The sequence below is a fragment of the Fistularia commersonii genome, chromosome 17 (genome assembly GCF_037954325.1).
Source record: "Fistularia commersonii isolate RoL2024-O1a breed Wild chromosome 17, RoL_Fcom_v1.0, whole genome shotgun sequence".
NCBI lineage: Eukaryota > Metazoa > Chordata > Actinopteri > Syngnathiformes > Fistulariidae > Fistularia > Fistularia commersonii.
In genome coordinates, this window is record NC_141300.1 from 14,962,478 (window position 1) to 14,973,670 (window position 11,193).

An 11,193-nucleotide genomic window follows, 5' to 3' on the forward strand; every position below is an offset into this window, starting at 1 on the left:
GGATAAAAAAAAAGAGGAAAAAAATGCATCAAGACTATATTATTGATTTTTTGAGAGAGAAAAGCGCAGTGTGAAATCCCCCCCTACTGGAAAACAACTCATTTAAAATCACACTGCAGCGTGCAAGTGATGTATGTGTATGTGTGTGTGTGTGATCGCCTTACTGCGTGTATACGTCTTTGTTGATGAAATATCAATAGTGACACACAAATTGAGTTGGAAGTGCACGTCTACTGGTCCAGACCACCAGAGACCACCCGACTATCGCAGCGACAAGGGAAAATGGCTGTGGTAATTTCTGTCTGCCATTATTTTCAGTTTGGTTTGAAGTGGCTTTGAAACAGTCATAAAACGTTTCAAACCTTTAGGGAATGACTTTCTGGAGCAAACAATGATTGATTTTGTGTTTAAACCTTGGCAAACATTCAACTTAATACACAAAACAATTCTGTGTTTGATGTAAAGACATTAAGTGGAAAGAAAATAACTAAAACCAAATGCTCAAAGTAGTAGGAACCGACTCATCGACATTAATGAAATTAGAGTCTGAGTCATATGTATGTACTACTCCGTCTAAAATGCTGTACGGTCTTTTGGCTCCAAAATATCAATAGGTACATTTAATATCAGCGCCAAGTCAGAGTCCTCTGTAATAGTAGGAATCCTTGACCATTTCCAGACTCAGGATGAAAACATTGCTGGCTGCAGCTGAACTTTCTACCAACTATTCCACTCTCGGAGGCTCTACACAGAGCGTGAGGAGCGCTAGAAGCAAAATTGGATTAGTACAGTAATATTATTGTAATTATCTAGGTTGGAAGTCACCAGTACTCTCATGTTTGCGTGATCTGGGAGTCGATACCGCACATACTGTCAGAGACATTTAGTAAATAAATGTTCTAGCTATATTCTTTGGTTTTCTGTGGAGAAATTTAATGTCACGCTGCCCAGAGTTGATTTCTTGAGCGTACGTTGCTGTTCGCCCGCACATTTTTAACACCGAGCATTTTAATAACAAGGGGTTGTATAACCCATTTTGTATCCCAAACATTGGCAGGTCCATTGAGACACTCTACAACCACATTCAGGCTGACCACAGTTGGTTTATGTTCGGTACTATTGTCTGGTAGTAATTATCTGTATGAATGGTAGCTTTTTGTCTTCATGCGGCTCTTGCACTGAATTTCTTAACAATGCTATGGGTGTTGATCGGAGGCTGTCGAGTCCAATTCCACTGCAAGGTGAGCAACACTTTCTGCTCATAAAAGGATTCATATGTTTGTGATGTCATATACTCTTTTCAAGACCACACTTGAAAAATGATTTTCTGACATCATCCTTTCTATTTTATCAATAAGTAATATTGACCCAAACAGCAAGCAGTGGCCCATTAAAACACATTCTGAGACCCTGCTCTTTTCTCAATATTATGCTTTGCAAGTGGCGCCTTAGTCCAGTGATTCTTTTAGATATGAAGCCAGTTTGACTTGATTTCCAACGTATGTTGGGGTAGCTGAAATTTGCCATTGGAATATTGATTTTTTTTTTTGTGTGTGTTTGTGTGTATTTGAATTATTTTGACATGTGCAAAATTAATTATGTTCCCATTCATCTTTAAGAGCATATATTTCCCATGATCCAACTATATCATAAACTAATATCACACTTCTCCCAAAGCAATTCTCCTTCAAGCAGTTAGATATTATAAATGCATAGTGCATAAATAGTCTCAACTTGTAATGTAAGTCTCAACTTACATTGCGCTTTCACACCTTTTGGTTTCAAATTGCTTTCCATGAGAAAGCATTCGCCCATTCACACACACACACACACACACACACACACACACACACACACACACACACACACACACACACACACACCAGTGGTGGCAGAGCTATCATGCAAGGTGCTGACCATGTCTTCGAGAGCAACTTGGGTTTCAGTGTCTTGCCCAAGGAAATTTCTACATGCAGACAAGAGGAGGAATCAGTTGGAGGAACGTCGACTCTGCCAACTGACATTATTCATTAGCATATGTAGTAATGCAGTGAGCATGATATTTTTCAGGCAAAAAAAAAAGCACCAAAGCATCAAAACTCCAATGTGAATTGTTAACCAAGTTGTTTATCCGTGGGTTTTGTATAGATGCATAAACACTTTCTATTTTATCTCATGTACGTGAATCGTGTATAACAAAATGACATTTTAAGTGAAATCTGAGTTGTTTGAAAAATAACTGGGCCCCCTGTTCCTGACTTAGTTATAAAGTAATGGTATTAGACCAGTTATGAACTACTACCCTCATAGCTTTAATTCTAAACCTCATTACTCGTATCAAATACGACAACAGACCCCTGGCATCAGTTTATGCTTTATGTAAAAACAATTAAATTTATCTGGACTCATCTTTACAAACATATACAAGCTTTATCAACTTCTGAACACCAGCAATGAGCCAAAATGAAAACACAATGGTTGGTATAAAAAAAGTTTTTCTGATGCAAAGCTCCTCCTTTTCATCCGTGGTATTTAATGAACCTGTAAGATGTGTTAAAAAGTATTGACTAAATAAAATGCTATAAGCACTGTAACTGACTATAAAAATGAAGTGATGGCCAAAATGATAAATGTCATATTCCAGAATATGAGGTAGAACGTTTGGCATAGTCTGTAGATATCACATAGCCCTGAAGTATCAAAACATCTTGAAAACATTGTTCATGCACTAATAGTACTTTTTTAATGATATGTAAGTTGTGTACTTTGTGTATTTGTGTGAAACCTTCGGTCGGTTAAACATTGGTAGGAGTGCGTGGGGAAAATTGGATTTGAGTCGATGTATTGTGTGTTTAGGGCTGATGGTAGTTCCAGATGTGATCTTCCCTCTGGCAAAAGAATCAGTTGAGGAGCAATACATCATTTCGATGATTTTGTTGAATGGCATCAGTGACCTGTTTTAGAACATCCGCTCAAAGGATACACAGATATCTTTTAGTTTTCCCGAACTACAGAACTGTCTCAGAAAATTAGAATATTGTGATAAAGTTAAAAAAAATAAATAAATTAAAGAAATCAAAAAAACAAGAATTACTTTTTCGTGACATTCTAATATTTTGAGATAGGATTTTTGAGTTTTCTTAAAGTGTAAGCCATAATCAGTAATATTAAAATAATAAAAGGCTTACAATATTTCAGTTGATTTGTAATTAATCCAGAATGTATGACATTTTTGTTTTTGTAATTGCATTACAGACGATAAAGAACTTTATCACAATATTCTAATTTTCTGAGACAGTCCTGTCAAAAATTATATATTTTATATAAAATTTTATATAACATTATATATATATATATATATATATATATATATATATATATATGATTTATTGATATTATTTTTATTTATGAATTTTCTTTTTTTTCTTTTTCCAATGTTGCATCTAACGCATATTTGGATACAAATGCAGATGACCACTTAGCCCAAGGATTTTGATTGAAGTAAATAACATATCAACTTTTAAGAGACACAGTTTGCTTTTGTTTTTCATCTACTTAGCAAATGCCTTCCTTGAACTGAAGGAACAGTTCCAGGCATTGCCACACAATTAAATGCTTGAAAACAAAAAGGAATCACTGATGCAACTGTGAAACTAAAAAAAAAAAGAAAATTAATGGGATGAGAGCAAGTGTGTTTTGTGTCTATGTTGTCTCTGATTCATGCCTGTGTGCCCTCACTGTTTTTGTGTGCGACTTAATAGAACTATAATTAGTGGACCGACAATTCCGCAAGAAAAAAACAAAAAGGGCCGGGATCCTTTTTAATTTGTGAAGAGACGAGACATTTTTCCAAGACTTTATAAGCAATACTTTGAGGTCTAGTGTCAAACTCATTTACTGGAACAATTTTCCTTGTCTTGAGTCATGTGACCAGCAAAGGAATGATATGAGTTTTATTACCATAATGGACAATAATTTTAAGAGAGAATAAACTTGGAAAAGTGAAGCTTTGCAGAAGATGTCTTTAATTTGCTTATTGTTACAAGAAAAACATTTTGTTTTGCTTGTTCTTATGCCCCAAATTGGATTTTTCCCATTAAAATGTCAAAGAGTAAGAGAAAAGAAAAGAAAATGAAGCCAGATATGCCGGCATAGTTTAATGTTTTGCATGGATTGTTCCAGTTCAGCACAACAAGGAACTAAAAAAACTACTTAGATTGGAGCAAGTGTCATAAAAAAAAGTGTTTTTTTTTTCAGTAAATTTACAAGCTAGTGGACTTTTATTCAATCACAAATGATGAAAAACACAACAGGCAAATTGACCAGAAAAGTTTTACATTCAAGCCCTGATAAGTGACCCATGCATGATGGTGTGAAAAACGCCACCAAGCAGCTGTGGTATCACAAATGGAGGACATTTATTGGGAATTGTTTGGGAATCTTTAAAAACATTTGAATGTTAAATCACATCTGTTAGCACACTTAAGTTTTGACAGAGGATGAAGCGAGAGGCTGCTGCTCATGTCCTGTTTACAGTCACAAGTCCAAACAAGATTTTTCTCCTTACCAAAGGTGCTTATTTGAATCCCAAAACATTATAGCGCTTTAACTGAGTGTTCCTGTGCAAAACAAACACCTTCACCACACATTCATTTGGGGTCAAACAAAAAAATGTTTTTTTTATAAAAAGCATATAATATTTATATATTTATGTATCACCAGGTCATGTAAAAAAGAAACGATTTATGGTGTTTGGAAGCGCAGTAGTGTTTATGTTCAAATGCACACTTGTGTAATGAAATATTGCGATGCTGTTAAATTACCCAATAACCTTTTATTTTATTTTATTTTATTTTATTTTATTTTATTTTATTTTATATTTTATCTTATATAGCTTTAGATGGAAATGTGAATTCAAGTCTAATGAATATTCTATTGTTTTTTTTCCTAAATGACACTGAGCTAGACCCTAACCCTGGATTGCACTACAGCTACACTGTCATTGAGCAAACTTCAGTCAGTGTGTAAGCGAGTGGTCAAACAACAGTCAAACTCACAGGAGGCTCCCCAGTTGCATTTCTCAAGATCATTTCTCAAGTTGGTGCACAAACCTTTGACTCAACTGAGGTCATTCACAAGCCCTCATTCACTCACAAATTGTCTGATCCAGTTCCAATGAACAGCATTCTATATTTTTGTCCTGCAGTTCACCTAAACAAATATTATTTGTTTGGAATGGTTTTAAGATAACCATCCATCCATTGTCTTCCGCTTATCCGTGATTGGATCGCAGTTGAAGCAGAGAGGCCCCCCACTCTCCCCAGCCACGGGGTGTCGCTCTTCCGGGAGGATCCCGAGGCGTTACCTGGCCAGCATAGAGATCCGGTCCCTCCAGCTTGTTCTGGGTTTTCCCCGGGGCCTCCTACCCTCACCTATGTGATCATAGGTGAGGGTAGGAGGGTAGGAACGTAGATTGGTGAATTGAGAGCTTCCCCTTTTTGGCTCAGCTCCCTCTTCTTCTCCCGAACCTTTCAACACCATTGCATTGCACAGCATGGCGACCGCAACCTGATTTAGTAGACGTTAATATGAAATAATTAACGCTGAGCAATCCCACGCAGGATCCTTGGCCCTTTGTGATACATTCATCTATATCTATTACATTTAGCGTCTCTTAATGAATCCACCGTGTCTAGTTTGAACTTGCTAGTCTGTGTTTGTCTTGTGGGTCTGTGACCCATTGCAAAAGTGATTACACAAAATATCTCTTAAGAAATAGTCTCTTTTAAAAAGCAAGTTTAAATCCATGATCTGTCAAAACTTTCTTGGCAAACCTCTTTTTATATATCAACTTTGCTGCACTTTTGGGGGATAAAAGATTTTTCTTTTTCAAGACACAATACTGCATGGCATATCAAGTATATCTTAAAAAAGAAAAATATGCCATGCTGTATTTTTACTTTACTGTTGGTTCTGCATTACATATTGGTATTCTGCACATGCCATCTGAATACTTCACAATTTGTGAATAATGTAAGGGATACCGGCGATTAGAACATAACGTTTTTATTTAAGTTTCAAGGTCTTGGTATCGCATGTTAGCCGTATATACATTTGGCTCCAAACAAAAGAATCGGCGGTCCTTGAAACAATCGAGATTCAAGCATAATACCGAAGGAAATGAGCTAAAGGTCTTGTCATACTTCCAGTCAAAACCTCTTGTGCCATGTTGTCACTCAGCAGTTTTAGTCCAGATTTTCTGACATCTCTGCAACTCACCACAAGCACGACCGCAGCCAAGCTGCCACAGCTATATGGTCTGTCCTCTGTTTTACCCCAGGCAAGGGATGTGCTTCTGCATGCCAACGAAACGCTTACACGCTAACCAGGCCTGATGGAGAACAGCACACGGAGACAAACACACACACACACACATACGTTTCTGACCGGGCTTCAAAGCATTATCCAACGACGATCGAGTAAACGTCCACCATTGTACAAAATTAAGTTTTCCAGAAGAGAAAATTCGAGGAACTCCAACTCCTAAACATCCTAAATGACTTAGTGATGCAGACAGGGAAATTGCCAGAAATCTATAAGCCCTTGATGAGTGAAGGCTGCAGGGGAAAGAACAGCTCATTACCATAGTAAGAGAGCACTGGGATGAACAATAATCTATAATGTACGATGGAGAGCCGAGGTGTGACATACAAATGTTATTTCTCACCTGGATGACGGGCTGGATGGTGTCGGGTCGTTCTATCGTTGACAAAAGGTCAGACGTGTTGAGGCTGACGGCATCATGTTAGGCTGCACTTTTGCTCTGAATACGGTGTCATATTTCTTCAGGTTCACTTGTCTTTCTTTCTTTGCCAAATAAGATATGTGCCTATTTTTCATTGAGAGGGGGTGATTCTTAAATATTATCTAAATAATATACATAAATTGGGGTTTATGTTGATGCTTGTTTTCTCTGTGATTTGGGGGTTGCTGGGAATTTTGTGGATGGGGTTTGGGGTGCAATGAATTCTTGGGGGGGGGTTACCTGGTAATGAGCAGGACTAGTTAGTTGTATTGCAGGCTTGTGTGGCGTGGATGTGGCCAGTAACAGCTATCGCTCATTAAACAGACGTTTTACCGTCACCCGGGTGTCTCCCTGACTAAAACCCTACAACATACAGGACTGTCTCAGAAAATTTGAATATTTTGATAGAGTTCTTTATCTTCTGTAATGCAATTAAAAAAGCAAAAATTACTTTTTCATGATATTCTAATAATTTGAGATAGGAATTTTGAGTTTTTATAAGATGTAAGCCATAATCAGCAATATTAAAATAATATGAGGCTTGCAATATTAGTTGATTTGTAATGAATCCAGAATGTATGACATTTTTGTTTTTGTAATTGCATTACAGAAGATAAAGAACTTTATCATAATATTCTAATTTCCTGAGACAGTCCTGTAGATGTGTACATATATATACAGTCATTTTATATATTGAATCTATTTTTATATATTCACCTGAAGTCCAAACCTGCACAGTTAAATATGATTTTATCATGTCAGTAAATACACATTCTTTGCCATCGTTCTTTGAAACTGGACCCTCTGACATGGTGTCAGATCAGCGAGTGCTTCACAAGGTGAAGGTCATCCTGGACACTGCGACCAACTCACTGCACGACATGCTGGTCAGGTACAGGAGTTCTTTCATTTCCAGACTGATCCCACCACGATGCTCCGCCGAGCACCAGAGGAAATCATTCCTGCTGGCAGCCATCCGACTGTATTGCTCTTCACTCTGAGTGTCAGACACTCGGTGTCATCATGTGCAATAATTGTCCGTATGTGCATCAGTTCCATTATATTCTGTGCAATAAATGTTTTACTGTACAACAAACCCTTTTTATACACATTATTACAACATGTAATCATATACTTGTAAATACACATGTATGTACGATACATATATTTTTACGTACCTATAACTTTCATTTTATTTATTTATTTTGATCTTTACTGTCCTTTTTATTTTATTTTTAGTATCCGCAATTTTATTTTTTATTTTTATGTAGAGTTCTATTTTTGATTCTTCCCCACTTGACTCAATAGTAGGAGCTGCTTTCAACAAAAAAGCAATTTTCCCCTGAGGGATCAATTAAATATTCTGATTTGATTCTGATCAGCAAATCAGTACATCAGTAATATGTATTAAATGTTATTAAAAAAAATTATAAAATGCAAATACAACTGAGGAAGGGGTCATAAAAGGGTTCAAAAGCTGAAAATTACAAGCCTGATAAAAGTAAGAAAACATGCAGATTAAAAGCTTAACAAATTAAACAGGAAAATAGAATTATGATTTATGTATTTCAGTGTGCTCTAGATGTCAACTTTTGGTGTTCAGTGTTTTGTCTTGCAGCCGAATTAGGCTTTAAATGGAAATGGGCGAGTGAATAATGATATTTTGAATTCTAATAACTGAAAACTTAAAGTCCTGACTGAAGGCGATGAACAAAAAAAAGCATCTCATTGGTTTTACTGAGATGAGATGGAATAGGATAAGAGGAGCAACGGAGTGAAAAATCTATACAATGATTTACAACGCTGGATGTGACACATGACTTACAATGAATTAACCTTTGGCAAATAAGCAGCAAAGGAACAACAAATAAATAAATACATTTTAAAGAGCCCAGACTCACAAGTCTAGGCAATTTTGGACTTTGTGAGGAAACCGGAGAACTAGTTGGAATCCCACACAGGCATGGGGAGGAAATGCAAAGGAAGGACCTCCTGTTAGGATCGAACCAGGGACTTGCTGACAGTCCAACCACTGCACCAACGTGCTGGTCAATTTATATTTGACACATTTTTCCCGAGTTGGTCTTCTTCTTTCTTCTCTTTTTGGCCTTTCCCTTCAGCGGTAGCAACAGCAAATCAATCTTCTCCATCTAACCCTGTTCTCTGTAGCCTCCTCTCTCACACCAACTACCTTCATATCCTCTCTCACTATGTCCATGAATCTTCTCCTTGGTCTTCCTCTAGACCTCTTGCCTGGGAGCTCCAATTCCAGCATACTTCCAACTCACTAGATTTTCCTCAATCTGTTCTCTGCTCTCACTACATATCACAATGTCATCTGCAAACATCATGGTCCATGGAGATTCCCGTCTAACCTCATCTGTCAGCCTGTCTGTCACAACTACAAACAAGATGGGGCTCAGAGCTGATCCCGGATGAAGTCCCACCTCCACCTTGACTTTTACGTCAATACGTTTCCCTCCCTATCCTTAGTAACCCGGACCTGCTGTACATCCTTTCCATCTTTATCTCTCTGTTTCGCCAACATGTGTAGATCATTCTCTCCCCCTTTACTGTCTAACTAAGCATACAAGTCACCGTACACTCTTTGTTTTGCCTTTGCTCTTCACCTTACACTATATATCCCTATATTCCTGTATGTTCTTACTCTCTGTATGTTCCCACACTTCCCCAGTCCACCACCAAGTCTCCTTATCTACATGATACACCAAGTACTCTCCTACCTGTCTCCTTGATGACATAAGGTGTAGTTGTCCAGTCATCTGGAAGCTCTCCCTGACCACCCAGAGCCCGTCTCAACTCCTCCCTGAAAACCAATTAACATGCCTCCTTTTCAGCTTCCGCCACTTTGTCCTCTGCTCTGCCTTTGTCCTCATGATCTTCCTTGTCACCAGAGTCATCCTACAAACCACCATCCTATGCTGTCTGGCTACATTCTCACCTACAACTACTTTGCAGTCACTGATCTCTTTCAGGTTACCAAGATGTAGTCTACCTCTTATAAGTTACCCTAAGTTCCTTTCTTTTCTGGAAAAAAGTGTTCACTATAGCCATTTTCATCCTTTTTGCACAGTCTACCACCATCTGCCCCTCAGTGTTCTTATTCTATTTACCAAATCTTCCCATCACTTCTTCATTCCCTCTAATGCCTTCACCAACATGTCCATTGAAGTCTGCACCAATTACCACTCTGTCATTTCTGGGACTATTCTGCATCACTTCATCTAAGTCATTCCAGAAGTTCTCCCTCTCCTCTAACAAACATCCCACCTGCGGGGCATAGCTCCTAACAACATTGAGCATCACACCTTCAATTTACCAGTCTCAGACTCATAAGTCTATCTGACATTCTTTTCACCTCGAGAACATTCCTAACAAACTCCTCCTTCGAGATAACTCCTACTCCATTTCTCTTCCTGTCAGTAACATGATAGCGCAACTTAAAGCCTGCTCCTGAGCTTCTAGCCTTACTACCTTTCCACCTGGTCTCCTGGACACACGATATATCCACCTTCTTTCTCTGCATCTTGTCGACCAACTCTCTACCTTTTCCTGCGATAGTCCCGATATTCAAATTTCCTACTCTCAACCCCAGACTATTGCCTTTCCTCTTGTCTCTCTGCTTCCGAACACATTTTCTTCCTCTCCTTCTTTGACCCGCAGTTGCCCGATTTCCTGTCGGTCATCGGTACCAATGGGGGTCGTTGTAACCCGGGCCTCGACCGATCCGGTATGAGATCATTAGGTTTGATTTCCATGCTTGGTTTTGGCAAGTTTTATGCTGTAAGCCCTGCCAGACGCATCGGGCTTGGGACCGGCTCAGGGAGATGCTGGTCCATATCGCCCTGAGGCTGCTTTCGTTGGTCATATAATCATTAAAAAGAAGAAAAAAAAGAAGTAACAGAGACTCTTTCTTTTAAAGTCCAGAATCGCAAAGCTAATAACACCGTGGGCTTTCACTTCAAGCACCGGCTTTTTTTTCAAACTGTGTTTCCTTTGAAAGTGAGAAATTGTATTGTTTTACTTCCATCCAAAATTGTTAAAGACGTCAAAAACAATATCTTTCCGCTAGTCTTTGAGAACAACTGAAATTGCATTGAGGGGAAAAATTCAATATAAACCATATCTCTGAGGGAAGGGATGTGTACCTGTTTTGCAGGACATCTTATTGTTAAATATAATGAGGACACTGGCAGTTGAGGAGGGAGAATTTAATTTGCTGTCTGGTCATAAGTGATAAGAACTTTGAGGTCACCTCAGGAGCAAGGCAGTGTTAGGATGCTGAACTTTTGTAATCTCCCATTAATCATAGAGATAAACCAATGTTTTTTTTTTCTGTTTAACTGACAGTGAACAGACATGTTTGA